Genomic DNA, 24,284 nt, shown 5'->3' with positions numbered 1-24,284 from the left:
TACAATACAATACAGTACAATACAGTACAATACAATACAGTACAATACAGTACAGTACAATACAGTACAGTACAGTACAATACAGTACAATACAGTACAATACAGTACAGTACAATACAGTACAGTACAATACAGTACAGTACAATACAATACAATACAATACAGTACAGTACAATACAATACAATACAATACAGTACAGTACAATACAATACAATACAGTACAGTACAATACAATACAATACAGTACAGTACAATACAATACAGTACAGCACAGTACAGTACAGGTCTAAGGCACTGCATGTCAGTGCTAGAGGCGTCACTACAGACCCTGGTTAGATTCCAGGTTGCATCACAGCAGTCTAAGACACTGCATGTCAGTGCTAGAGGCGTCACTACAGACACCCTGGTTTGAATCCAGGTTGCATCACAACCGGCCGTGATTGGGAATCCCATAGTGCAGCGCACAATTGGTCCAGCATCATCTGGTGTAGGCCGTCATTGTAAATAATAGTTTGTTCTTTAAACTGACTTGCCTAGTTAATAAATAAATGTTAAATTAAAATTGGAACTGGGAGCATTTTAGCAGCATGAAATCGTATTAAAATCTGTTCATATACACCCCTAGGAAAAATATCACATTTTTTGTACATTTTCTGACAAGCATGCATTAACAGTAGATATGGTCATTTTCACATTTTCAGACATCCATAGAATGTTTGGGAACAACATAGAGTAACGCATTCGTGACAATTCTATAGCAATATATAGAGTGGGAACGCAGCTGTGGTTTTGGGCAATTAATAGACACTGCAGTAAATAAACCCCCCTCCCCAAAAAACCCATCTGTTTCGTCCAGGACCATGGAGTCTATAGACCGGTGCGCCATAGCCAATCAGAGCTACAGTAGGCCTTTATGTAAAATAAGACATTTTCCACACAGTTCTGTTCAAATCAAATCAAAGGCCTGTTATCATTCACTATGACCTGGACAGTGTGTTTACAGGCAGTAGGGCCTGTTATCGTTCACTATGACCTGGACTGTGTGTTTACAGGCAGTAGGGCCTGTTATCGTTCACTCTGAACTAGACTGTGTGTTTACAGGCAGTAGGGCCTGTCATCATTCACTCTGAACTGGACTGTGTGTTTACAGGCAGTAGGGCCTGTCATCATTCACTATGAACTGGACTGTGTGTTTACAGGCAGTAGGGCCTGCCATCATTCACTCTGAACTGGACTGTGTGTTTACAGGCAGTAGGGCCTGTCATCATTCACTATGAACTGGACTGTGTGTTTACAGGCAGTAGGGCCTGTCATCATTCACTATGAACTGGACTGTGTGTTTACAGGCAGTAGGGCCTGTCATCATTCACTATGAACTGGACTGTGTGTTTACAGGCAGTAGGGCCTGTCATCATTCACTATGAACTGGACTGTGTGTTTACAGGCACTATGAACTGGACTGTGTGTTTACAGGCAGTAGGGCCTGTCATCATTCACTATGAACTGGACTGTGTGTTTACAGGCAGTAGGGCCTGTCATCATTCACTATGAACTGGACTGTGTGTTTACAGGCAGTAGGGCCTGTCATCATTCACTATGAACTGGACTGTGTGTTTACAGGCAGTAGGGCCTGTCATCATTCACTATGAACTGGACTGTGTGTTTACAGGCAGTAGGGCCTGTCATCATTCACTATGAACTGGACTGTGTGTTTACAGGCAGTAGGGCCTGTCATCATTCACTATGAACTGGACTGTGTGTTTACAGGCAGTAGGGCCTGTCATCATTCACTATGAACTGGACTGTGTGTTTACAGGCAGTAGGGCCTGTCATCATTCACTATGAACTGGACTGTGTGTTTACAGGCAGTAGGGCCTGTCATCATTCACTATGAACTGGACTGTGTGTTTACAGGCAGTAGGGCCTGTCATCATTCACTATGAACTGGACTGTGTGTTTACAGGCAGTAGGGCCTGTCATCATTCACTATGAACTGGACTGTGTGTTTACAGGCAGTAGGGCCTGTCATCATTCACTATGAACTGGACTGTGTGTTTACAGGCAGTAGGGGACTGTCATCATTCACTATGAACTGGACTGTGTGTTTACAGGCAGTAGGGCCTGTCATCATTCACTATGAACTGGACTGTGTGTTTACAGGCAGTAGGGCCTGTCATCATTCACTATGAACTGGACTGTGTGTTTACAGGCAGTAGGGCCTGTCATCATTCACTATGAACTGGACTGTGTGTTTACAGGCAGTAGGGCCTGTCATCATTCACTATGAACTGGACTGTGTGTTTACAGGCAGTAGGGCCTGTCATCATTCACTCTGAACTGGACTGTGTGTTTTACAGGCAGTAGGGCCTGTCATCATTCACTATGAACTGGACTGTGTGTTTACAGGCAGTAGGGCCTGTCATCATTCACTATGAACTGGACTGTGTGTTTACAGGCAGTAGGGCCTGTCATCATTCACTATGAACTGGACTGTGTGTTTACAGGCAGTAGGGCCTGTCATCATTCACTATGAACTGGACTGTGTGTTTACAGGCAGTAGGGCCTGTCATCATTCACTATGAACTGGACTGTGTGTTTACAGGCAGTAGGGCCTGTCATCATTCACTATGAACTGGACTGTGTGTTTACAGGCAGTAGGGCCTGTCATCATTCACTATGAACTGGACTGTGTGTTTACAGGCAGTAGGGCCTGTCATCATTCACTATGAACTGGACTGTGTGTTTACAGGCAGTAGGGCCTGTCATCATTCACTCTGAACTGGACTGTGTGTTTACAGGCAGTAGGGCCTGTCATCATTCACTATGAACTGGACTGTGTGTTTACAGGCAGTAGGGCCTGTCATCATTCACTATGAACTGGACTGTGTGTTTACAGGCAGTAGGGCCTGTCATCATTCACTATGAACTGGACTGTGTGTTTACAGGCAGTAGGGCCTGTCATCATTCACTCTGAACTGGACTGTGTGTTTACAGGCAGTAGGGCCTGTCATCATTCACTATGAACTGGACTGTGTGTTTACAGGCACTATGAACTGGACTGTGTGTTTACAGGCAGTAGGGCCTGTCATCATTCACTATGAACTGGACTGTGTGTTTACAGGCAGTAGGGCCTGTCATCATTCACTATGAACTGGACTGTGTGTTTACAGGCAGTAGGGCCTGTCATCATTCACTATGAACTGGACTGTGTGTTTACAGGCAGTAGGGCCTGTTATCATTCACTATGAACTGGACTGTGTGTTTACAGGCAGTAGGGCCTGTCATCATTCACTATGAACTGGACTGTGTGTTTACAGGCACTATGAACTGGACTGTGTGTTTACAGGCAGTAGGGCCTGTTATCATTCACTATGAACTGGACTGTGTGTTTACAGGCAGTAGGGCCTGTCATCATTCACTATGAACTGGACTGTGTGTTTACAGGCACTAGGATCACTGAACTGACTGTGTGTTTACAGGCAGTAGGGCCTGTTATCATTCACTATGAACTGGACTGTGTGTTTACAGGCAGTAGGGCCTGTCATCATTCACTCTGAACTGGACTGTGTGTTTACAGGCAGTAGGGCCTGTCATCATTCACTATGAACTGGACTGTGTGTTTACAGGCACTATGAACTGGACTGTGTGTTTACAGGCAGTAGGGCCTGTTATCATTCACTATGAACTGGACTGTGTGTTTACAGGCAGTAGGGCCTGTCATCATTCACTATGAACTGGACTGTGTGTTTACAGGCACTATGAACTGGACTGTGTGTTTACAGGCAGTAGGGCCTGTTATCGTTCACTATGAACTGGACTGTGTGTTTACAGGCAGTAGGGCCTGTCATCATTCACTATGAACTGGACTGTGTGTTTACAGGCACTATGAACTGGACTGTGTGTTTACAGGCAGTAGGGCCTGTTATCATTCACTATGAACTGGACTGTGTGTTTACAGGCAGTAGGGCCTGTTATCATTCACTATGAACTGGACTGTGTGTTTACAGGCAGTAGGGCCTGTCATCATTCACTATGAACTGGACTGTGTGTTTACAGGCACTATGAACTGGACTGTGTGTTTACAGGCAGTAGGGCCTGTTATCGTTCACTATGAACTGGACTGTGTGTTTACAGGCAGTAGGGCCTGTCATCATTCACTATGAACTGGACTGTGTGTTTACAGGCACTATTCACTATGAACTGGACTGTGTGTTTACAGGCAGTAGGGCCTGTTATCGTTCACTATGAACTGGACTGTGTGTTTACAGGCAGTAGGGCCTGTTATCATTCACTATGAACTGGACTGTGTGTTTACAGGCAGTAGGGCCTGTCATCATTCACTCTGAACTGGACTGTGTGTTTACAGGCAGTAGCAACAGCGTGACTTTAGATCATTAGAACGAACACATTCGCCAAAAGCCACAAAATACACCTGAATGGATCTTTGCAAATATGTAAATACCAACGGGAGAGATCTTACATTTAGGAACTTTACAGTCCAATTGATCAAACAACCATGTACAGGTAGGCCATCAACAAAAATAGCCAAAGCGAGATGAGCTACAAATCTAACAAGAGAACATTAGATAGACCCTCTCAAACTTTTTCAGCTAAGTTAGTTGGAATGCCAAAATTGCACTGATAAACGATGGGGAATAGTAGCCTGCTTGTCCTTCTGCAGTTTGCCTGTCAAAATATGCTTGTCATGCTCCCAACCCACATTTTGACAACTGAATGGGAACCCATTTGATCGATGCCAAATACATTTGATTGACAACTTAAGGTGCGTTTGTAAATTGCCTCCAGTGTGTCAGTGTGTGCTCTGGGTCCTTTGTAAATTGCCTCCAGTGTGTCAGTGTGTGCTCTGGGTCGTTTGTAATTGCCTCCAGTATGTCAGTGTGTGCTCTGGGTCCTTTGTAAATTGCCTCCAGTATGTCAGTGTGTGCTCTGGGTCGTTTGTAAATAGCCTCCAGTATGTCAGTGTGCGCTCTGGGTCGTTTGTAAATTCAGAGCATTGTCAGATTTTCTGAGTGCCCACTGCAGTATTGACACTGGAAGTAGGGTGGCCAAGAAGTAGGGTTGACCTGAGCGTTATTCACAACGCCAGTCAAGCACCCAAGCTAACTTGCTAAAGTCTAGACTTCCAGACACAAATGAGAGAACACCTCACTCTGACCATTTTAATCGCCCTAAGCAGAGCTGGTGAGACTGTTTCCATGTTATCAACATCGTTAGTGACTAACTGTGCTACCGGCAACAATTTAATAACTTTTATTTGCAGATGTTTACTGACATCGGTCATATTCAACAGGTGTTGCATGTTCGTAAATTCATCAGTTATTCTGCGCTCTGGCACACAGATGAGAGTGCTCTGAAATCGGAGTTGATAGCCAGAGTGAATTTACGAACGCCAGGGAAATGCTGACTGGATAACAGTTGTTCAAGTTCAGCATAGCTAGCGAGCTAACTAGCAAAGCGATTCACATTTCTTGCTAGCTAACTAGCAAAGCGATTCACATTTCTTGCTAGCTAACTAGCAAAGCGATTCACATTTCTTGCTAGCTAACTAGCAAAGCGATTCACATTTCTTGCTAGCTAACTAGCAAAGCGATTCACATTTCTTGCTAGCTAACTAGCAAAGCGATTCACATTTCTTGCTAGCTAACTAGCAAAGCGATTCACATTTCTTGCTAGCTAACTAGCAAAGCGCTTCACATTTCTTGCTAACTAACTAGCAAAGCGATTCACATTTCTTGCTAGCTAACTAGCAAAGCGATTCACATTTCTTGCTAGCTAACTAGCAAAGCGATTCACATTTCTTGCTAGCTAACTAGCAAAGCGATTCACATTTCTTGCTAGCTAACTAGCAAAGCGATTCACATTTCTTGCTAGCTAACTAGCAAAGCGAAAGAAAAAAAAGTACGGATTTTCTTTAGGAATGTGTAAAAGTTGTCTAGAATATAGATACACCCACAAAAACATTTACATTTTGAGTCATTTAAGCAGATGATTTCATACAGAGCAACTTACAGTGAAGGAGCAACAGTGAACAGTGAAGGAGCAACAGTGAACAGTGAAGGAGCAACAGTGAACAGTGAAGGAGCAACAGTGAACAGTGAAGGAGCAACAGTGAACAGTGAAGGAGTACATACATTTTCATACTGGTCTCACGTGGGAATCAAACCCACAACTATGGCATTGCAAGCACTATGCTCTACCAACTGAGCTAATACATTCAAGTACATAAGTACTTTAAGGTATTTTTTACTTAAGTACTTTATAGTATTTTAACTTAAGTACTTTACACCAGTGATCTGTTATCAGATTGGCTTGGCGCATTTAACCTGTTTGGGAATGAACTAGAAAATATTATTATTATTAGTCAATGGTATGGTTGACTGGCATAACTTTAAGCCTCTCTCTCCAATGACATTAACATTCATAAATACTTGACAGGGCAAAACAAACTGTTAAAAGCACATACATCATAATTAGCTTGGCCTTTGACATACAATGGATCAATACGGGCCTGGGTGCATATTATGTTGGCTGTTATATTATGTCATATTTATTTATGTATGACCCAGATTAAGTACTTAGAAAGAATATGAACACTCACAGCCTACTCTAGCCGTACTCCATGATCGATTTCATCACATAATATTTAGTATTTGCATTTTGTTTTGTGAGGTAATGATGTATAGTCTAGAAGGAGGTGTCTCAGGCAGTGTTCAGGTCTGACATGGTGATTGTGAGTCATCGTAGCATGGCGGGGTGCAGTGAGCTGTGCTGTTAGCTCCACACACCAGGCTGAGAGAGAGAGAGAGAGAGCCGACCGCTCCCCAAGCCATGCTCTTTTGAGGACTGTGGACATGGTCGATACTGAGGCGTATAGCGTTAGCCGTAGGGAGGGAGGGAGGGAGAGAGAGAGAGAGACGGAGAGAGAGAGAGAGAGAGAGAGAGAGAGAGAGAGAGAGAGCCCACTGCAGGAGTGGCACAGGCTGGGAAATGAGAGCGAAAACCTCAAAGGGGCTTTGATGAGCCGATCAAGAGCCTTACTGTGGTCACATAATAACAGCTAAGGCCAATCTCTGTGTGGAGGAATGCTGTAGGAATATCTACACACAGATACTATGTCCCGTGTGCCAGTTTCTCTACGGGAGACTGTAGTGGTATTGAGAGCTGGCTGAATGTGCTGTATTAAGGGCTCTGTGTGGTAGGAATAGAGAGCTGTGTGGCCAAGGCTATGCGGTAGTGTGGTTTTATTTAGACCTCACCCTTATTATAGGGCTTCACTGTTTGGAATTGCAATGCTTGTGGACATATTTATTCACTGTGATATTCCGTTGACACGCTTGTCCTTTTCAAAGCTGAAGACACACTCACAGGAGGGAGGGAGGGAGGGATAGTGAGAGAGAGAGATGGCTCATTGACTTTGCGCAGCCGTGGGTAGAGGCTGGCTGTCTGTGTGCAGAGGTGAAACTCCCCCATTACCTGTGGGATTATGTTCGCATGGTGTGGCACTCAGGCACACAGAGGGAGGCATTGGCCACCGCTCAGCAGACAGAGCACCTCATATCCTCTGCGCCGGTCAGGGCTCTACAGTCTGAGCGGTTCTGATCCAGCCTTTCGAGCCATGCCAATACTCAGCTGGCCCGGACCTCTGAGCAGAACCGACCCCTGTGTGTGTGCACAAACTGCAGAAAGAAATGTGGTCGTGGCTTTTTACAAGCAAACAAAACTGGGCCGCTGAGCTCTCCACTGCAGACAGCCACAGACACAGACACAGCCACAGACACAGCCACAGACACAGCCACAGACACAGACACAGCCACAGACACAGACAAAGACACAGACACGGCCACAGACACAGCCACAGACACAGACACAGACACACACACACACACACAGCCACAGACACAGACACACAGACACAGACACAGAATCCGCTGAGAGAGGGAGGCCCAGACTGTTCCTGGGAAATCTGCATTTAATGCATTTGGAAACACAGCAGCCAGGCAAATATAGGCTATTTATGTTTCCCTCTTTCAAAAAATGATGTTGTCTGTTCATTTTAGTGTCCAGAACCGGTATCTGAAGAGAGCTTCCTTCAGAGACTCAAGACAAAGAATATGCCCTGAAAGAGTTGAATGTCAGTATGCATGGCATGCCTCTTAATGAGCCAATCACATGGCCGTTGTTACATCATGAAGGACTGACACCCACCAATTGTTCTCGTATCTCTCCGCACGTCCATTCCTCTAAGGACACACTTTATATTCCTTGTGTTTTGTTTGGAAACACACTCGTTCACAGACCTACCGTATCCAAGGGGCTGAGAGGTTTACAGTTGCTAGGACACAGATGAGGTGAGCAGACCTGATGCAAGCCGAGCAGATTTGGCATCATCGTGCTAGGTGGAAGCCATGCTACTGCCTCACTTGCTCGCTCGCTCTCTCTTGCTCTCTCTCTTGCTCTCTCCCTCGCTCGCTCGCTCTCTCTCTCTTGCTCTCTCCCTCCCTCGCTCGCTCGCACTCCTTAAAGGACAGCGGGCCTAATTTACACTAATTGGTGAAAGAGGATGAAAGGAGCGAGATAAATGATGAGTACACAGCCTTTTGATTGGTTCTGCTCTCCTAGTTAGATTAGCTGGACTGGACCTGGAGCTGCCACTACAGGGGCTTTCATTAGGCATGACATGAAACCAAGAAAGATGGTGATTGACACTGAAATCAACCCAATGACTGATACACAGAAATCAACCTAATGACTGATACACAGAAATCAACCTAATGACTGATACACAGAAATCAACCCAATGACTGATACACAGAAATCAACCTAATGACTGATACACAGAAATCAACCTAATGACTGATACACAGAAATCAACCCAATGACTGATACAACGGGATTCTACTGAGTATGTTTAGAGTATGTTTAGTATGTTTAGAGTATGTTTAGTATGTTTAGAGTATGTTTAGTATGTTTAGAGTATGTTTAGTATGTTTAGAATGTTTAGAGTATGTTTAGAGTATGTTTAGTATGTTTAGTGTATGTTTAGTATGTTTAGAGTATGTTTAGTATGTTTAGAGTTTAACCAACTGACAAGTAGAAGCAGGTGCACGCACGCACGCACGCACACACACACACACACACACACACACACACACACACACACACACACACACACACACACACACACACACATTCTTCACCCCCTCTCTCTGTATATCAGTGATGGAGCAGGGTTGGCAGGGGTCACCTTTATGTGTGTGTTCTAAATGCTGTCATTGGTCATCGTTAATGACGGGCCATGTGAGACTGGTGACAGACGTCCTCTGCCCTGCGTGGCTGTCCTCTCTGGGTGCTGCCAGCGCTCCGTCCCCACTCTGTCACTGTGTTTATTTTTATCTCTGTCCCCCGAGCCTTTGGAGACGTTGACCTTCATGCCTAGAAAACTTTTAGAGTCATGTCCGGAATGAATCCGGTGTGCACCGGAGAGAGCCCAACCTGAATCACTTCCTGTTTCAGAGACGAAGCTCTGAATGAAAATCTTCCTGATGCAGCCGGCCATAGATGGGTTTCTATACAACGTACACACTTTAAACAAGAGCAAAACTATCTACAATCCCGACTACTAACCTCTTCCCAGTAACTCAAGCTGACACTCGAAATTCTGCCTCTGGCATATAGAAATTACAAAATGTAGTTCCATTCCACTTCATTCCTCTCCCTATAAACAAATGCCAGCCTGCATAGTAATGCCACGTTCAGGTCTATTTCTGTTCAGAGCAGAGAGCGCTGGCAATGCTGCTGGAATGGCCAGCCACTATTGGTAAACTTGGCCGGTTAGACACATACAGTATGAGCTGAACAGAGCTGCAGCTGTGGGGAGTATGAAGGGAGGCATAGTATGTGGCCTGATTCTAGTTGCACTGTACAGTTGAAGTCGGAAGTTTACATACACTTAGGTTGGAGTCATTAGAACTCGTTTTTCAACCACTCCACAAATTTCTTGTTAACGAACTATAGTTTTGGCAAGTCGGTGAGGACATTTACTTTGTGCATGACACCAAGTAATTTTCCCAACAATTGTTTACAGACAAAGTCAAGCTATTGGAGTGGCCATCACAAAGTCCTGACCTCAATTCTATAGAAAACTTGTAGGCAGAACTGAAAAAGTGTGTGCGAGCAAGGAGGCCTACAAGCCTGACTCAGTTATACCAGCTCTGTCAGGAGGAATGGGACAAAATTCACCCAACTTATAGTGGGAAGCTTGTGAAAGGCTACCTGAAACGTTTGAGCCAAGTTAAACAATTTAAAGGCAATGCTACCAAATACTAATTGAGTGTATGTAAACTTCTGACCCACTGGGAATGTGATGAAAGAAATAAAAGCTGAAATAAATCATTCTCTCTACTATTATTCTGACATTTCACATTCTTAAAATAAAGTGGTGATCCTAATTGACCTAAGACAGGGAATTTTTACTTGGATTAAATGTCAGGAATTGTGAATGTATTTGGCTAAGGTGGATGTAAACTTCCGACTTCAACTGTTTTGACAAAATGTGGACACCCTTTTCAAATGAACGGATTCGGCAATTTCAGCCACACCCGTTGCTGACAGATGTATCACATAGCCATGCAATCTCCATAGACAAACATTTACAGTAGAATGGCCTTACTGAAGAGCTCAGTGACTTTCAACGTGGCACTGTCATAGGATGACAACAAGTCAGATCGTCAAATTTCTGCCCTCTAGATATGTCCCGGTCAACTGTAAGTGCTGTTATTATGAAATGGAAACGTCTAAGAGCAACAACGGCTAAGCTGTGAAGTGGTAGGCCGCACAAGTTCACAGAACGGGACCGCCGAGTGCTGAAGCACGTAGCGCTTTAAAAAATCATCTGTACTCAGGTGCAACACTCACTACCGAGTTCCAAACTATCTCTGGAAGCAACGTCAGCACAAGAACCATTCGTCACGAACTTCAAGAAATGGGTTTCCATGGCCGAGCAGCCACACACAAGCCTAAGGTCACTATGCGCAATGCCAAGCGTCGGCTGGAGCTCGTTGCCATTGGACTGGTAACACGTTCTCTGGAGTGATGAATCACGCTTCACCATCTGGCAGTCAGATGGACTAATCTGGGTTTGGCGGATGCCAGGAGAACGCTACCTGCCTCAATGCATAGTGCCAACCGTAATGTTTGGGGGAGGAGGAATCATGGTTTGGGCCTGTTTTTCATGATTCGGGCTAGGTCCCTTAGTTCCAGTGAAGGGAAATCTTAATTACATTTACATTTAAGTCATTTAGCAGACGCTCTTATCCAGAGCGACTTACAAATTGGTGCTTTCACCTTATGACATCCAGTGGAACAGCCACTTTACAATAGTGCATCTAGGTCTTTTAGGGGGGAGAGAAGGATTACTTTATCCTATCCTAGGTATTCCTTAAAGAGGTGGGGTTTCAGGTGTCTCCGGAAGGTGGTGATTGACTCCGCTGTCCTGGCGTCGTGAGGGAGTTTGTTCCACCATTGGGGGGCCAGAGCAGCGAACAGTTTTGACTGGGCTGAGCGGGAACTGTACTTCCTCAGTGGTAGGGAGGCGAGCAGGCCAGAGGTGGATGAACGCAGTGCCCTTGTTTGGGTGTAGGGCCTGATCAGAGCCTGGAGGTACTGAGGTGCCGTTCCCCTCACAGCTCCGTAGGCAAGCACCATGGTCTTGTAGCGGATGCGAGCTTCAACTGGAAGCCAGTGGAGAGAGCGGAGGAGCGGGGTGACGTGAGAGAACTTGGGAAGGTTGAACACCAGACGGGCTGCGGCGTTCTGGATGAGTTGTAGGGGTTTAATGGCACAGGCAGGGAGCCCAGCCAACAGCGAGTTGCAGTAATCCAGACGGGAGATGACAAGTGCCTGGATTAGGACCTGCGCCGCTTCCTGTGTGAGGCAGGGTCGTACTCTGCGGATGTTGTAGAGCATGAACCTACAGGAACGGGCCTTGATGTTATTTGAGAACGACAGGGTGTTGTCCAGGATCACGCCAAGGTTCTTAGCGCTCTGGGACGAGGACACAATGGAGTTGTCAACCGTGATGGCGAGATCATGGAACGGGCAGTCCTTCCCCGGGAGGAAGAGCAGCTCCGTCTTGCCGAGGTTCAGCTTGAGGTGATGATCCGTCATCCACACTGATATGTCTGCCAGACATGCAGAGATGCGATTCGCCACCTGGTCATCAGAAGGGGGAAAGGAGAAGATGAATTGTGTGTCGTCTGCATAGCAATGATAGGAGAGACCATGTGAGGTTATGACAGAGCCAAGTGACTTGGTGTATAGCGAGAATAGGAGAGGGCCTAGAACAGAGCCCTGGGGACACCAGTGGTGAGAGCACGTGGTGAGGAGATGGATTCTCGCCACGCCACCTGGTAGGAGCGACCTGTCAGGTAGGACGCAATCCAAGCGTGGGCCGCGCGGAGATGCCCAACTCGGAGAGGGTGGAGAGGAGGATCTGATGGTTCACAGTATCGAAGGCAGCCGATAGGTCTAGAAGGATGAGAGCAGAGGAGAGAGAGTTAGCTTTAGCAGTGCGGAGCGCCTCCGTGATACAGAGAAGAGCAGTCTCAGTTGAATGACTAGTCTTGAAACCTGACTGATTTGGATCAAGAAGGTCATTCTGAGAGAGATAGCGGGAGAGCTGGCCAAGGACGGCACGTTCAAGAGTTTTGGAGAGAAAAGAAAGAAGGGATACTGGTCTGAAGTTGTTGACATCGGAGGGATCGAGTGTAGGTTTTTTCAGAAGGGGTGCAACTCTCGCTCTCTTGAAGACGGGAGGGACGTAGCCAGCGGTCAGGGATGAGTTGATGAGCGAGGTGAGGTAAGGGAGAAGGTCACCGGAGATGGTCTGGAGAAGAGAGGAGGGGATAGGGTCAAGCGGGCAGGTTGTTGGGCGGCCGGCCGTCACAAGACGCGAGATGTCATCTGGAGAGAGAGGGGAGAAAGAGGTCAGAGCACAGGGTAGGGCAGTGTGAGCAGAACCAGCGGTGTCGTTTGACTTAGCAAACGAGGATCGGATGTCGTCGACCTTCTTTTCAAAATGGTTGACGAAGTCATCTGCAGAGAGGGAGGAGGGGGGGAGGATTCAAGAGGGAGGAGAAGGTGGCAAAGAGCTTCCTAGGGTTAGAGGCAGATGCTTGGAATTTAGAGTGGTAGAAAGTGGCTTTAGCAGCAGAGACAGAGGAGGAAAATGTAGAGAGGAGGGAGTGAAAGGATGCCAGGTCCGCAGGGAGGCGAGTTTTCCTCCATTTCCGCTCGGCTGCCCGGAGCCCTGTTCTGTGAGCTCGCAATGAGTCGTCGAGCCACGGAGCGGGAGGGGAGGACCGAGCCGGCCTGGAGGATAGGGGACATAGAGAGTCAAAGGATGCAGAAAGGGAGGAGAGGAGGGTTGAGGAGGCAGAATCAGGAGATAGGTTGGAGAAGGTTTGAGCAGAGGGAAGAGATGATAGGATGGAAGAGGAGAGAGTAGCGGGGGAGAGAGCGAAGGTTGGGACGGCGCGATACCATCCGAGTAGGGGCAGTGTGGGAAGTGTTGGATGAGAGCGAGAGGGAAAAGGATACAAGGTAGTGGTCGGAGACTTGGAGGGGAGTTGCAATGAGGTTAGTGGAGGAACAGCATCTAGTAAAGATGAGGTCGAGCGTATTGCCTGCCTTGTGAGTAGGGGGGAAGGTGAGAGGGTGAGGTCAAAAGAGGAGAGGAGTGGAAAGAAGGAGGCAGAGAGGAATGAGTCAAAGGTAGACGTGGGGAGGTTAAAGTCGCCCAGAACTGTGAGAGGTGAGCCGTCCTCAGGAAAGGAGCTTATCAAGGCATCAAGCTCATTGATGAACTCTCCGAGGAACCTGGAGGGCGATAAATGATAAGGATGTTAAGCTTGAAAGGGCTGGTAACTGTGACAGCATGGAATTCAAAGGAGGCGATAGACAGATGGGTAAGGGAGAAAGAGAGAATGACCACTTGGGAGAGATGAGGATCCCGGTGCCACCACCCCGCTGACCAGAAGCTCTCGGGGTGTGCGAGAGCACGTGGGCGGACGAAGAGAGAGCAGTAGGAGTAGCGGTGTTGTCTGTGGTGATCCATGTTTCCGTCAGAGCCAAGAAGTCGAGGGACTGGAGGGAGGCATAGGCTGAGATGAACTCTGCCTTGTTGGCCGCAGATCGGCAGTTCCAGAGGCTACCGGAGACCTGGAACTCCACGTGGGTCGTGCGCGCTGGGACCACCAGATTAGGGTGGCCGCGGCCATGCGGTGTGGAGCGTTTGTATGGTCTGTGCAGAGAGGAGAGAACAGGGATAGACAGACACATAGTTGACAGGCTAGAGAAGAGGCTACGCTAATGCAGAGGAGATTGGAATGACAAGTGGACTACACGTCTCGAATGTTCAGAAAGTTAAGCTTACGTAGCAAGAATCTAATTGACTAAAATGATTAAAATGATACAGTACTGCTGGGGTAGGCTAGCTGCGTTGTTGACACTACCCTAATCAAGTCGTACCGTTGAGTGTGAAGTTTCTACAATGCTGCTTTTGGGAGCTAGCTGGCTAGCTAGCAGTGTTGGTTATGTTACGTTGCGTTAGGAGAACGACAATAGCTGGCTAGCTAACCTAGAAAATCGCTCTAGACTACACAATTATCTTTGAAACAAAGACGGCTATGTAGCTAGCTATGTAGCTAGCTACGATCAAACAAATCACACCGTTGGGACTGTAATGAAATGAAATGAAAATGTGATACTACCTGTGGAGCGAAGCGGAATGCGACCGGAATGCGAAAGTTCTATTCAGTAGACGTTGGCTGGCTATTGGCTAGCTAGGAGTGTCTCCTACGTTAAGGACGACAAAATAGCTGGCTAGCTAACCTCGGTGAATTAAGATAATCACTCTAAGACTACACACTCTAAACTACACAATTATCTTGGATACGAAGACAGCAAAGACAACTATGTAGCTAGCTAATACTACACTAATCAAGTCGTTCAGTTGAGTGTGATAGTTACTACAGTGCTACGGTAGACGGTGAACGTGTTGGGCAGATAGGAGACGACGAAATACGATAATTACGCAATTATCTTTGATACAACGACGACTATGTAGCTAGCTAAGAAGAAATTGCTAAGATTAGACAAATCAGACCGTTGTACTATAATGAAATGTAATGAAATGTAATGAAAAAGTTATACAACCTGCAGACCGAAGCGCGGATGCGACCGGCTCGCTCAACCTTCACTTGAATCACAATACCAACTAGTACCATCCACTACCATCCACTACCATGCTACAGCATACAATGACATTCTAGACGATTCTGTGCTTCCAAATTTGTGGCAACAGTTTGGGGAAGGTCCTGTTCCTATTTAAACATAACAATGCCCCCATGCACAAAACGAGGTCCATACAGAAATGGTTTGTCAAGATTGGTGTGGAAGAACTTGACTGGCCTGCACAGAGTCCTGACCTCAACCCTATCGAACACCTTTGGGATGAATTGGAACGCCGACCGCAAGCCAGGCTTAATCGCCCAACATCAGTGTCCGACCTCACTAATGCTCTTGTGGCTGAATAGAAGCAAGTCCCCGTAGCAATGTTCCAACAACCATGATTGATGGTTGATGGCTGGTGGTTGATGGCTGGTAGTTGATGGCTGGTAGTTGATGGTTGATGGCTGGTAGTTGATGGTTGATGGCTGGTGATTGATGGTTGATGGCTAGTGGTTGATGGCTGGTGATTGATGGTTGAGGGCTGATGGTGATGGCTGGTAGTTGATGGCTGGTAGTTGATGGTTGATGCTTGCTCTCAGGGATTTTGACAAGCAGAGTGGAATAGATTGGATCCATCTCGTCACGCTGCTCTTCACACCCACATCTCTCCCTCTCCGTGCGGAGGTGCAGAAAGAGGGAGATGGGTGGTGGTGGTGCTAATTCGTTTTACATGCCGTAGGTCTGCAGAGAAGGTGATGATCAGACAACAAAATGGCCCATCCAGCACCATCCAATACGAACTAGTACCATCCAGTACCATCCAGTACCATCCACTACCATCCAATACCAAGTAGTACCATCCACTAGCATCCACTACCATCCAATACCATCCACTAGCATCCACTACCATCCACTACCATCCACTACCATCCACTACCATCCAATACCAACTAGTACCATCCACTACCATCCACTACCATCCACTACCATCCACTACCATCCAATACCATCCAATACCAACTAGTACCATCCACTACCATCCAATACCATCCACTACGATCCACTACCATCCAGTACCATCCACTACCATCCACTACCAACTAGTACCATCCACTACCAACTAGTACCATCCACTACCATCCAGTACCATCCACTACCATCCACTACCATCCAGTACCATCCACTACCATCCAGTACCATCCACTACCATCCACTACCATCCACTACCAACCAGTACCAACTAGTACCATCCACTACCATCCACTACCAACTAGTACCATCCACTACCATCCACTACCAACTAGTACCATCCACTACCAACTAGTACCATCCACTACCATCCAATACGAACTAGTACCATCCACTACCATCCACTACCAACTAGTACCATCCACTACCATCCAATACCAACTAGTACTATACACTACCATCCAATACCAACTAGTACCATCCACTACCATCCAATACCAACTAGTACCATCCACTACCATCCAATACCAACTAGTACCATCCACTACCATCCACTACCAACTAGTACCATCCACTGCCATCCAATACCAACTAGTACCATCCACTACCATCCAATACCAACTAGTACTATACACTACCATCCACTACCAACTAGTACCATCCACTACCATCCAATACCAACTAGTACCATCCACTACCATCCAATACCAACTAGTACTATACACTACCATCCACTACCAACTAGTACCATCCACTACCATCCACTACCAACTAGTACCATCCACTACCATCCACTACCATCCAGTACCATCCACTACCATCCAATACCATCCACTACCAACTAGTACTATACACTACCATCCACTACCAACTAGTACTATACACTACCATCCACTACCAACTAGTACTATACACTACCATCCACTACCATCCACTACCATCCACTACCATCCAGTACCATCCAGTACCATCCACTACCATCCACTACCATCCACTACCATCCAGTACCACCGGCATGAGGAATCATCTCAGAGGGGAGGTGCTGGGGCCTCCGTGGAGGGAGGGGATGCTGCGGTGGGGATGGACAGACCCTGTGAAGGGTTGCTGTTATTGGCATTGGCTTTTCATTGTTAGGAGAGACACGAGTCTCATAGTCTCACACACACGTTTGTTTTCACAACGGTGTTGCTAGAACCTTCAAAGACGTAGACTCTCAGGGAGATCAGTGTGAATAAACGTTTTGATTTCATAGTGAGCTTGTGTGTGTGTGTGTGTGTGTGTGTGTGTGTGTGTGTGTGTGTGTGTGTGTGCGCGCAGGCTTGCAGGTTTTTCAGTCTGTGTCTGTCAGTGTATAACTTATATATGGTGTGGGTTCAGAGAGATTAAAGCCAAGAGTCCGTGTTTACATGCCTATCGTTTGTGTTGTCACTATGGCGATGGGGTAGTGGTGGTGCACACTAACTGTAATCTGCTCCTCTCTGCTCCTCAGCCGGCCTGCTCCTCAGCCGGTCTGCTCCTCAGCCGGTCTGCTCCTCAGCCGGCCTGCTCCTCTCTGCTCCTCAGCCGGCCTGCTTCTCTCTGCTCCTCAGCCGGTCTGCTCCTCTCTGCTCCTCAGCCGGTCTGCTCCTCAGCCGGTCTGCTCCTCAGCCGGCCTGCTTCCCTCTGCTCCTCAGCCGGCCTGCTTCTCTCTGCTCCTCAGCCGGTCTGCTCCTCAGCCGGTCTGCTTCTCTCTGCTCCTCTCTGCTCCTCAGCCGGTCTGCTCCTCAGCCGGCCTGCTTCTCTCTGCTCCTCAGCCGGTCTGCTTCTCTCTGCTCCTCTCTGCTCCACAGCCGGTCTGCTTCTCTCTGCTCCTCAGCCGGTCTGCTTCTCTCTGCTCCTCAGCCGGTCTGCTTCTCTCTGCTCCTCAGCCGGCTTGCTTCTCTCTGCTCCTCTCTGCTCCTCAGCCGGTCTGCTCCTCTCTGCTCCTCAGCCGGTCTGCTCCTCTCTGCTCCTCAGCCGTCTGCCCAGCTCCCCTGTAGATGTAGTCCTACACTTAGCCGTGTTTGCATTTGCTGGAGAAATCTCTCTCTCTCTCTCTCTCTCTCTCTCTCTCTCTCTCTCTCTCTCACCGTGAGCAGCTCACATGGGCTGTATAGTACCAGTATATATATATATATATACTATATAGAGGTGAAAGCCGTTCTTTGTGTTATTACGAGTAGATACTCCTTCGGCGTCCCTATGCTTCAGCCACACCCAGTCTTTCCCCATCTGACTTCCTGACGTCTCCTCAAACTGTTAGATTCACGGAAGGCATCAGACTCCCCAGACCAATGTATTATATCTTGGAATGTCACATAGAATTTTTAATAAGGAACCAAATGAAATGAGTCGTAGCCAATAATAAACCATTAGACTGCATTAGTCCACAGGGGGTATCTCTCCGTGCTGCTCGTTGATGAGAGTCTGCCTGGCTGTCCAGAACAGGACAGGGATGGTGGGCCGTCCTGTAGTAGAGACAGAGAGGGATGGGGGGGGGGCTCACAGTCACCGGTCTGATGAGTCTTTCTGTAGGTAATATTATCACTTTTAGGAGGTGAATTAGACATAAAGATGACATTAAGAGTTATACGCCATCTCATTAATTTCTCATCTAACACATTTTAAGTTAATTATTCATGTTTATTGCGGGCTGAAAATGAGTTTGTGGAAGATTTCCCACAGATGTGATTAAGCAGTCGTAAGTGCATTGAAGTGACTTGTCATTTACATTTGAGTCATTTAGCAGACGCTCTTATCCAGAGCGACTTATAGGAACAATTAGGGTTAAGTGCCTTGCTCAAGGGCACATCGGCATATTCCCCCCCTAGTCGGCTCAGAGATTCAAAACTGCAACATGTTTTATCACTGGCTCAACTCTCTTAACCACAAGGCTACCTGCCTTCTTCTCTGTGTGTGTGTGTGTGTGTGTGTGTGTGTGAGCCTACCTGCCTGGTTCGTTGACAGACTGATTAACCATTCATCACCTGGTTTACATTACTTTACATGTGTGTTTCGACAAGGCCTTACAGAAGACTGTGTTGTACAGAAAGACACTAGGGAGGGAAAGGAACCCGAAGGCGAGGATGTATTAATGGATCAGGAGCTTTTGGGTCGTTGGTCAGAATTAACTAAGGATGACCAACAGCTTGAGAGGCTCGTCTGTAATTTAGCAAAATTTTTACTGTCTCTTCGCCTCATTGGCCAGCTTGTGTTCAATCAGCTGATGATTATCTGGGGGAACTTTGGGAGTTGTACAGACAGCAGTAAGCAGCGCCGCCTGTAGCTCTTGCCTTTGAGCTAATGCTAATGCTTATGCTAATGCTTATGCTAATGCTTATGCGTATGCTTATGCTAATGCTAATGCTTGCTTTTCTCCAATGCTTTTTTCTACGGCCATCACCATGGGTGCATTTACAGTATGCATAACTATAGCTGCTTTAAATCTAGAATGACTGTGTGCACGGCTTGAGGAGATCGTTTGAAAATAGTCACTGAAAACCGCTATTTTTAGAACGGCATCATTTGATTTTTGTTTTATGATGTGAATGTAATTAACAATTGACTGTATTTGTCTCTTGGCACCATCCCAGGTTGAGGAAGGTAGTACTATATAGAGGTGAGGAAGGTAGTACTATATAGAGGTGAGGAAAGTAGTACTATATAGAGGTGAGCAAGGTAGTACTATATAGAGGTGTGGAAGGTAGTACTATATAGAGGTGAGGAAGGTAGTACTATATAGAGGTGAGGAAGGTAGTGTCATTGCTGACTACTGTATAGAGGTGTGGAAAGTAGTACTATATAGAGGTGAGGAAGGTAGTACTATATAGAGGTGAGGAAGGTAGTACTATATAGAGGTGAGGAAGGTGTACTATATAGAGGTGAGGAAGGTAGTACTATATAGAGGTGAGGAAGGTAGTACTATATAGGAAGGTAGTACTATATAGAAGGTAGTACTATATAGGTGAGGAAGGTAGTACTATATAGAGGGTAGAAGGTAGTACTATATAGAGGTGTAGGAAAGGTAGTACTATATAGAGGTGAGGAAGGTAGTACTATATAGAGGTGAGGAAGGTAGTACTATATAGAGGTGAGGAAGGTAGTACTATATAGAGGTGAGGAAGGTAGTACTCATTAGAGGTGAGGAAGGTAGTACTGTATAGAGGTGTGGAAGGTAGTACTATATAGAGGTGAGGAAGGTAGTACTATATAGAGGTGAGGAAGGTAGTACTATATAGAGGTGAGGAAGGTAGTACTGTATAGAGGTGGAAAGTAGAGGAGGTGAAAGGTAGTACTATATAGAGGTGAGGAAGGTAGTACTATATAGAGGTGAGGAAGGTAGTACTATATAGAGGTGAGGAAGATAGTACTATATAGAGGTGAGGAAGGTAGTACTATATAGAGGTGAAGAAGGTAGTACTATATAGAGGTGAGGAAGGTAGTACTATATAGAGGTGAGGAAGGTAGTACTATATAGAGGTGAGGAAGGTAGTACTATATAGAGGTGAGGAAGGTAGTACTATATAGAGGTGAGGAAGGTAGTGTCATTGCTGTCTACTGTATAGAGGTTGAGGAAGGTAGTACTATATAGAGGTGAGGAAGGTAGTACTATATAGAGGTGAGGAAGGTAGTACTATATAGAGGTGAGGAAGGTAGTACTATATAGAGGTGTGGAAGGTAGTACTATATAGAGGTGAGGAAGGTAGTACTATATAGAGGTGAGGAAGGTAGTGTCATTGCTGTCTACTGTATAGAGGTTGAGGAAGGTAGTACTATATAGAGGTGTGGAAGGTAGTACTATATAGAGGTGAGGAAGGTAGTACTATATAGAGGTGAGGAAGGTAGTACTATATAGAGGTGAGGAAGGTAGTGTCATTGCTGACTACTATATAGAGGTGAGGAAGGTAGTACTATATAGAGGTGAGGAAGGTAGTACTATATAGATGTGAGGAACGTAGTACTATATAGAGGTGAGGAAGGTAGTACTATATAGAGGTGAGGAAGGTAGTGTCATTGCTGACTACTATATAGAGGTGAGGAAGGTAGTACTATATAGAGGTGAGGAAGGTAGTACTATATAGAGGTGAGGAACGTAGTACTATATAGAGGTGAGGAAGGTAGTACTATATAGAGGTGTGGAAGGTAGTACTATATAGAGGTGAGCAAGGTAGTACTATATAGAGGTGAGGAAGGTAGTACTATATAGAGGTGTGGAAGGTAGTACTATATAGAGGTGAGGAAGGTAGTACTATATAGAGGTGAGGAAGGTAGTACTATATAGAGGTGAAGAAGGTAGTGTCATTGCTGACTACTGTATAGAGGTGTGGAAAGTAGTACTATATAGAGGTGAGGAAGGTAGTACTATATAGAGGTGAGGAAGGTAGTACTATATAGAGGTGAGGAAGGTAGTACTATATAGAGGTGAGGAAGGTAGTACTATATAGAGGTGAAGAAGGTAGTACTATATAGAGGTGAGGAAGGTAGTACTATATAGAGGTGAGGAAGGTAGTACTATATAGAGGTGAGGAAGGTAGTACTATATAGAGGTGAGGAAGGTAGTACTATATAGAGGTGAGGAAGGTAGTACTATATAGAGGTGAGGAAGGTAGTGTCATTGCTGACTACTGTATAGAGGTGTCTCCCTGCAATACAGAGCTGATATACAGTATGGCTCTATGCATAGACCTTATCATTGATTCCTTGTTGAACATGGCAATGGTTTATAGTAAAGGTGCCCTGTACAGTCTGAGCAGAAAGACACCTTTATTGCCTGCATCAACATAAATGCATTAAATTGTGTCACATTGGTGCTTGTTATTGATAAGGTTTCGTGACTTCTTTGTCCCTGGTTTTATCTGTGCATGAATCAGCTGCAGGCAGCCCAATGTCACCATAGTAGAGTGTATGGCCTCCATAGTAAAGTGTATGGCCTCCATAGTAAAGTGTATGGCCTCCATAGTAAATTGTGTGGCCTCCATCGTAAAGTGTATGGACTCCATAGTAGAGTGTGTGGCCTCCATAGTAGAGTGTGTGGCCTCCATAGTAAAGTGTATGGCCTCCATAGTAAAGTGTATGGCCTCCATAGTAAAGTGTATGGCCTCCATAGTAAAGTGTATGGCCTCCATAGTAGAGTGTGTGGCCTCCATAGTAAAGTGTATGGTCTCCATAGTAAAGTGTATGGCCTCCATAGTAAAGTGTATGGCCTAGTTACTGCTGGCAGAGCAATTTAAGGTTACCGAGATTAATGAGGGAGATGGAAGGTAGGTTGAGGGACAAGGAAGTAGATTGTAGATTGAAGGCGATGGAGGTAGATTGAAGGAGATGGTGGTAGATTGGAGGTAGATTGAAGGAGATGGAGGTAGATTGGAGGAGATGGAGGTAGATTGGAGGTAGATTGAAGGAGATGGAGGTAGATTGAAGGAGATGGAGGTAGATTGAAGGAGATGGAGTTAGATTGAAGGAGATGGAGGTAGATTGAAGGAGATGGAGGTAGATTGAAGGAGATGGAGGTAGAGGTAGATTGAAGGCGATGGAGTTAGAGGTAGATTGAAGGAGATGGAGTTAGAGGTAGATTGAAGGAGATGGAGGTAGATTGAAGGAGATGGAGGTAGATTGAAGGAGATGGAGGTAGATTGAAGGAGATGGAGGTAGATTGAAGGCGATGGAGGTAGATTGAAGGAGATGGAGGTAGATTGAAGGAGATGGAGGTAGATTGAAGGAGATGGAGGTAGATTGAAGGCGATGGAGGTAGATTGAAGGAGATGGAGGTAGATTGAAGGAGATGGAGGTAGATTGAAGGAGATGGAGGTAGATTGAAGGCGATGGAGGTAGATTGAAGGAGATGGAGGTAGATTGAAGGAGATGGAGGTAGATTGGAGGTAGATTGAAGGCGATGGAGGTAGATTGAAGGCGATGGAGGTAGATTGGAGGTAGATTGAAGGCGATGGAGGTAGATTGGAGGAGATGGAGGTAGATTGAAGGAGATGGAGGTAGATTGAAGGCGATGGAGTTAGATTGGAGGAGATGGAGGTAGATTGAAGGCGATGGAGGTAGATTGAAGGCGATGGAGGTAGATTGGAGGAGATGGAGGTAGATTGGAGGTAGATTGGAGGTAGATTGAAGGCGATGGAGGTAGATTGAAGGAGATGGAGGTAGATTGAAGGAGATGGAGGTAGATTGAAGGCGATGGAGGTAGATTGAAGGCGATGGAGGTAGATTGGAGGAGATGGAGGTAGATTGAAGGCGATGGAGGTAGATTGAAGGAGATGGAGGTAGATTGAAGGAGATGGAGGTAGATTGAAGGCGATGGAGGTAGATTGGAGGTAGATTGGAGGTAGATTGAAGGCGATGGAGGTAGATTGAAGGAGATGGAGGTAGATTGAAGGAGATGGAGGTAGATTGAAGGCGATGGAGGTAGATTGAAGGAGATGGAGGTAGATTGAAGGAGATGGAGGTCGATTGAAGGAGATGGAGGTAGATTGAAGGCGATGGAGGTAGATTGGAGGAGATCAAATCAAATCAAATGTTATTTGTCACATACACATGGTTAGCAGATGTTAATGTTAGTGTAGTGAAATGCTTGTGCTTCTAGTTCCGACCATGCAGTAATATCTAACAAGTAATCTAACTAACAATTCCAAAACTACTACCTTATAGACACAAGTGTAAGGGGATAAGAATATGTACATAAAGATATATGAGTGAGTGATGGTACAGAGCGGCATAGGCAAGATACAGTAGATGGTATTGAGTGCAGTATATACATATTTACATTTACATTTTACATTTAAGTCATTTAGCAGACGCTCTTATCCAGAGCGACTTACAAATTGGTGCATTCACCTTATGACCTCCAGTGGAACAGTAGTGCATCTAAATCTTTTCAGGGGGAGGGGGGGTGAGAGGGATTACTTTATCCTATCCTAGGTATTCCTTAAAGAGGTGGGGTTTCAGGTGTCTCCGGAAGGTGGTGATTGACTCCGCTGTCCTGGCGTCGTGAGGGAGTTTGTTCCACCATTGGGGGGCCAGAGCAGCGAACAGTTTTGAC

General features: G+C 46.0%; 1 protein-coding gene across 1 annotated transcript in view; it reads left to right on the top strand.

Annotated features, from left to right (window-relative positions):
- The window catches only part of LOC115125502 (teneurin-2-like), a 486,685-nt gene that overhangs the window by 335,459 nt on the left and 126,942 nt on the right, over positions 1-24,284 (top strand). The gene's annotated exons all lie outside the window — the stretch shown is intronic.

The sequence above is a fragment of the Oncorhynchus nerka genome, linkage group LG10 (genome assembly GCF_034236695.1).
Source record: "Oncorhynchus nerka isolate Pitt River linkage group LG10, Oner_Uvic_2.0, whole genome shotgun sequence".
Classification (NCBI taxonomy): Eukaryota; Metazoa; Chordata; class Actinopteri; order Salmoniformes; family Salmonidae; genus Oncorhynchus; species Oncorhynchus nerka.
Note: the sequence above shows the minus strand (reverse complement) of the source record. Positions and strands in the feature narration are given on the sequence as shown.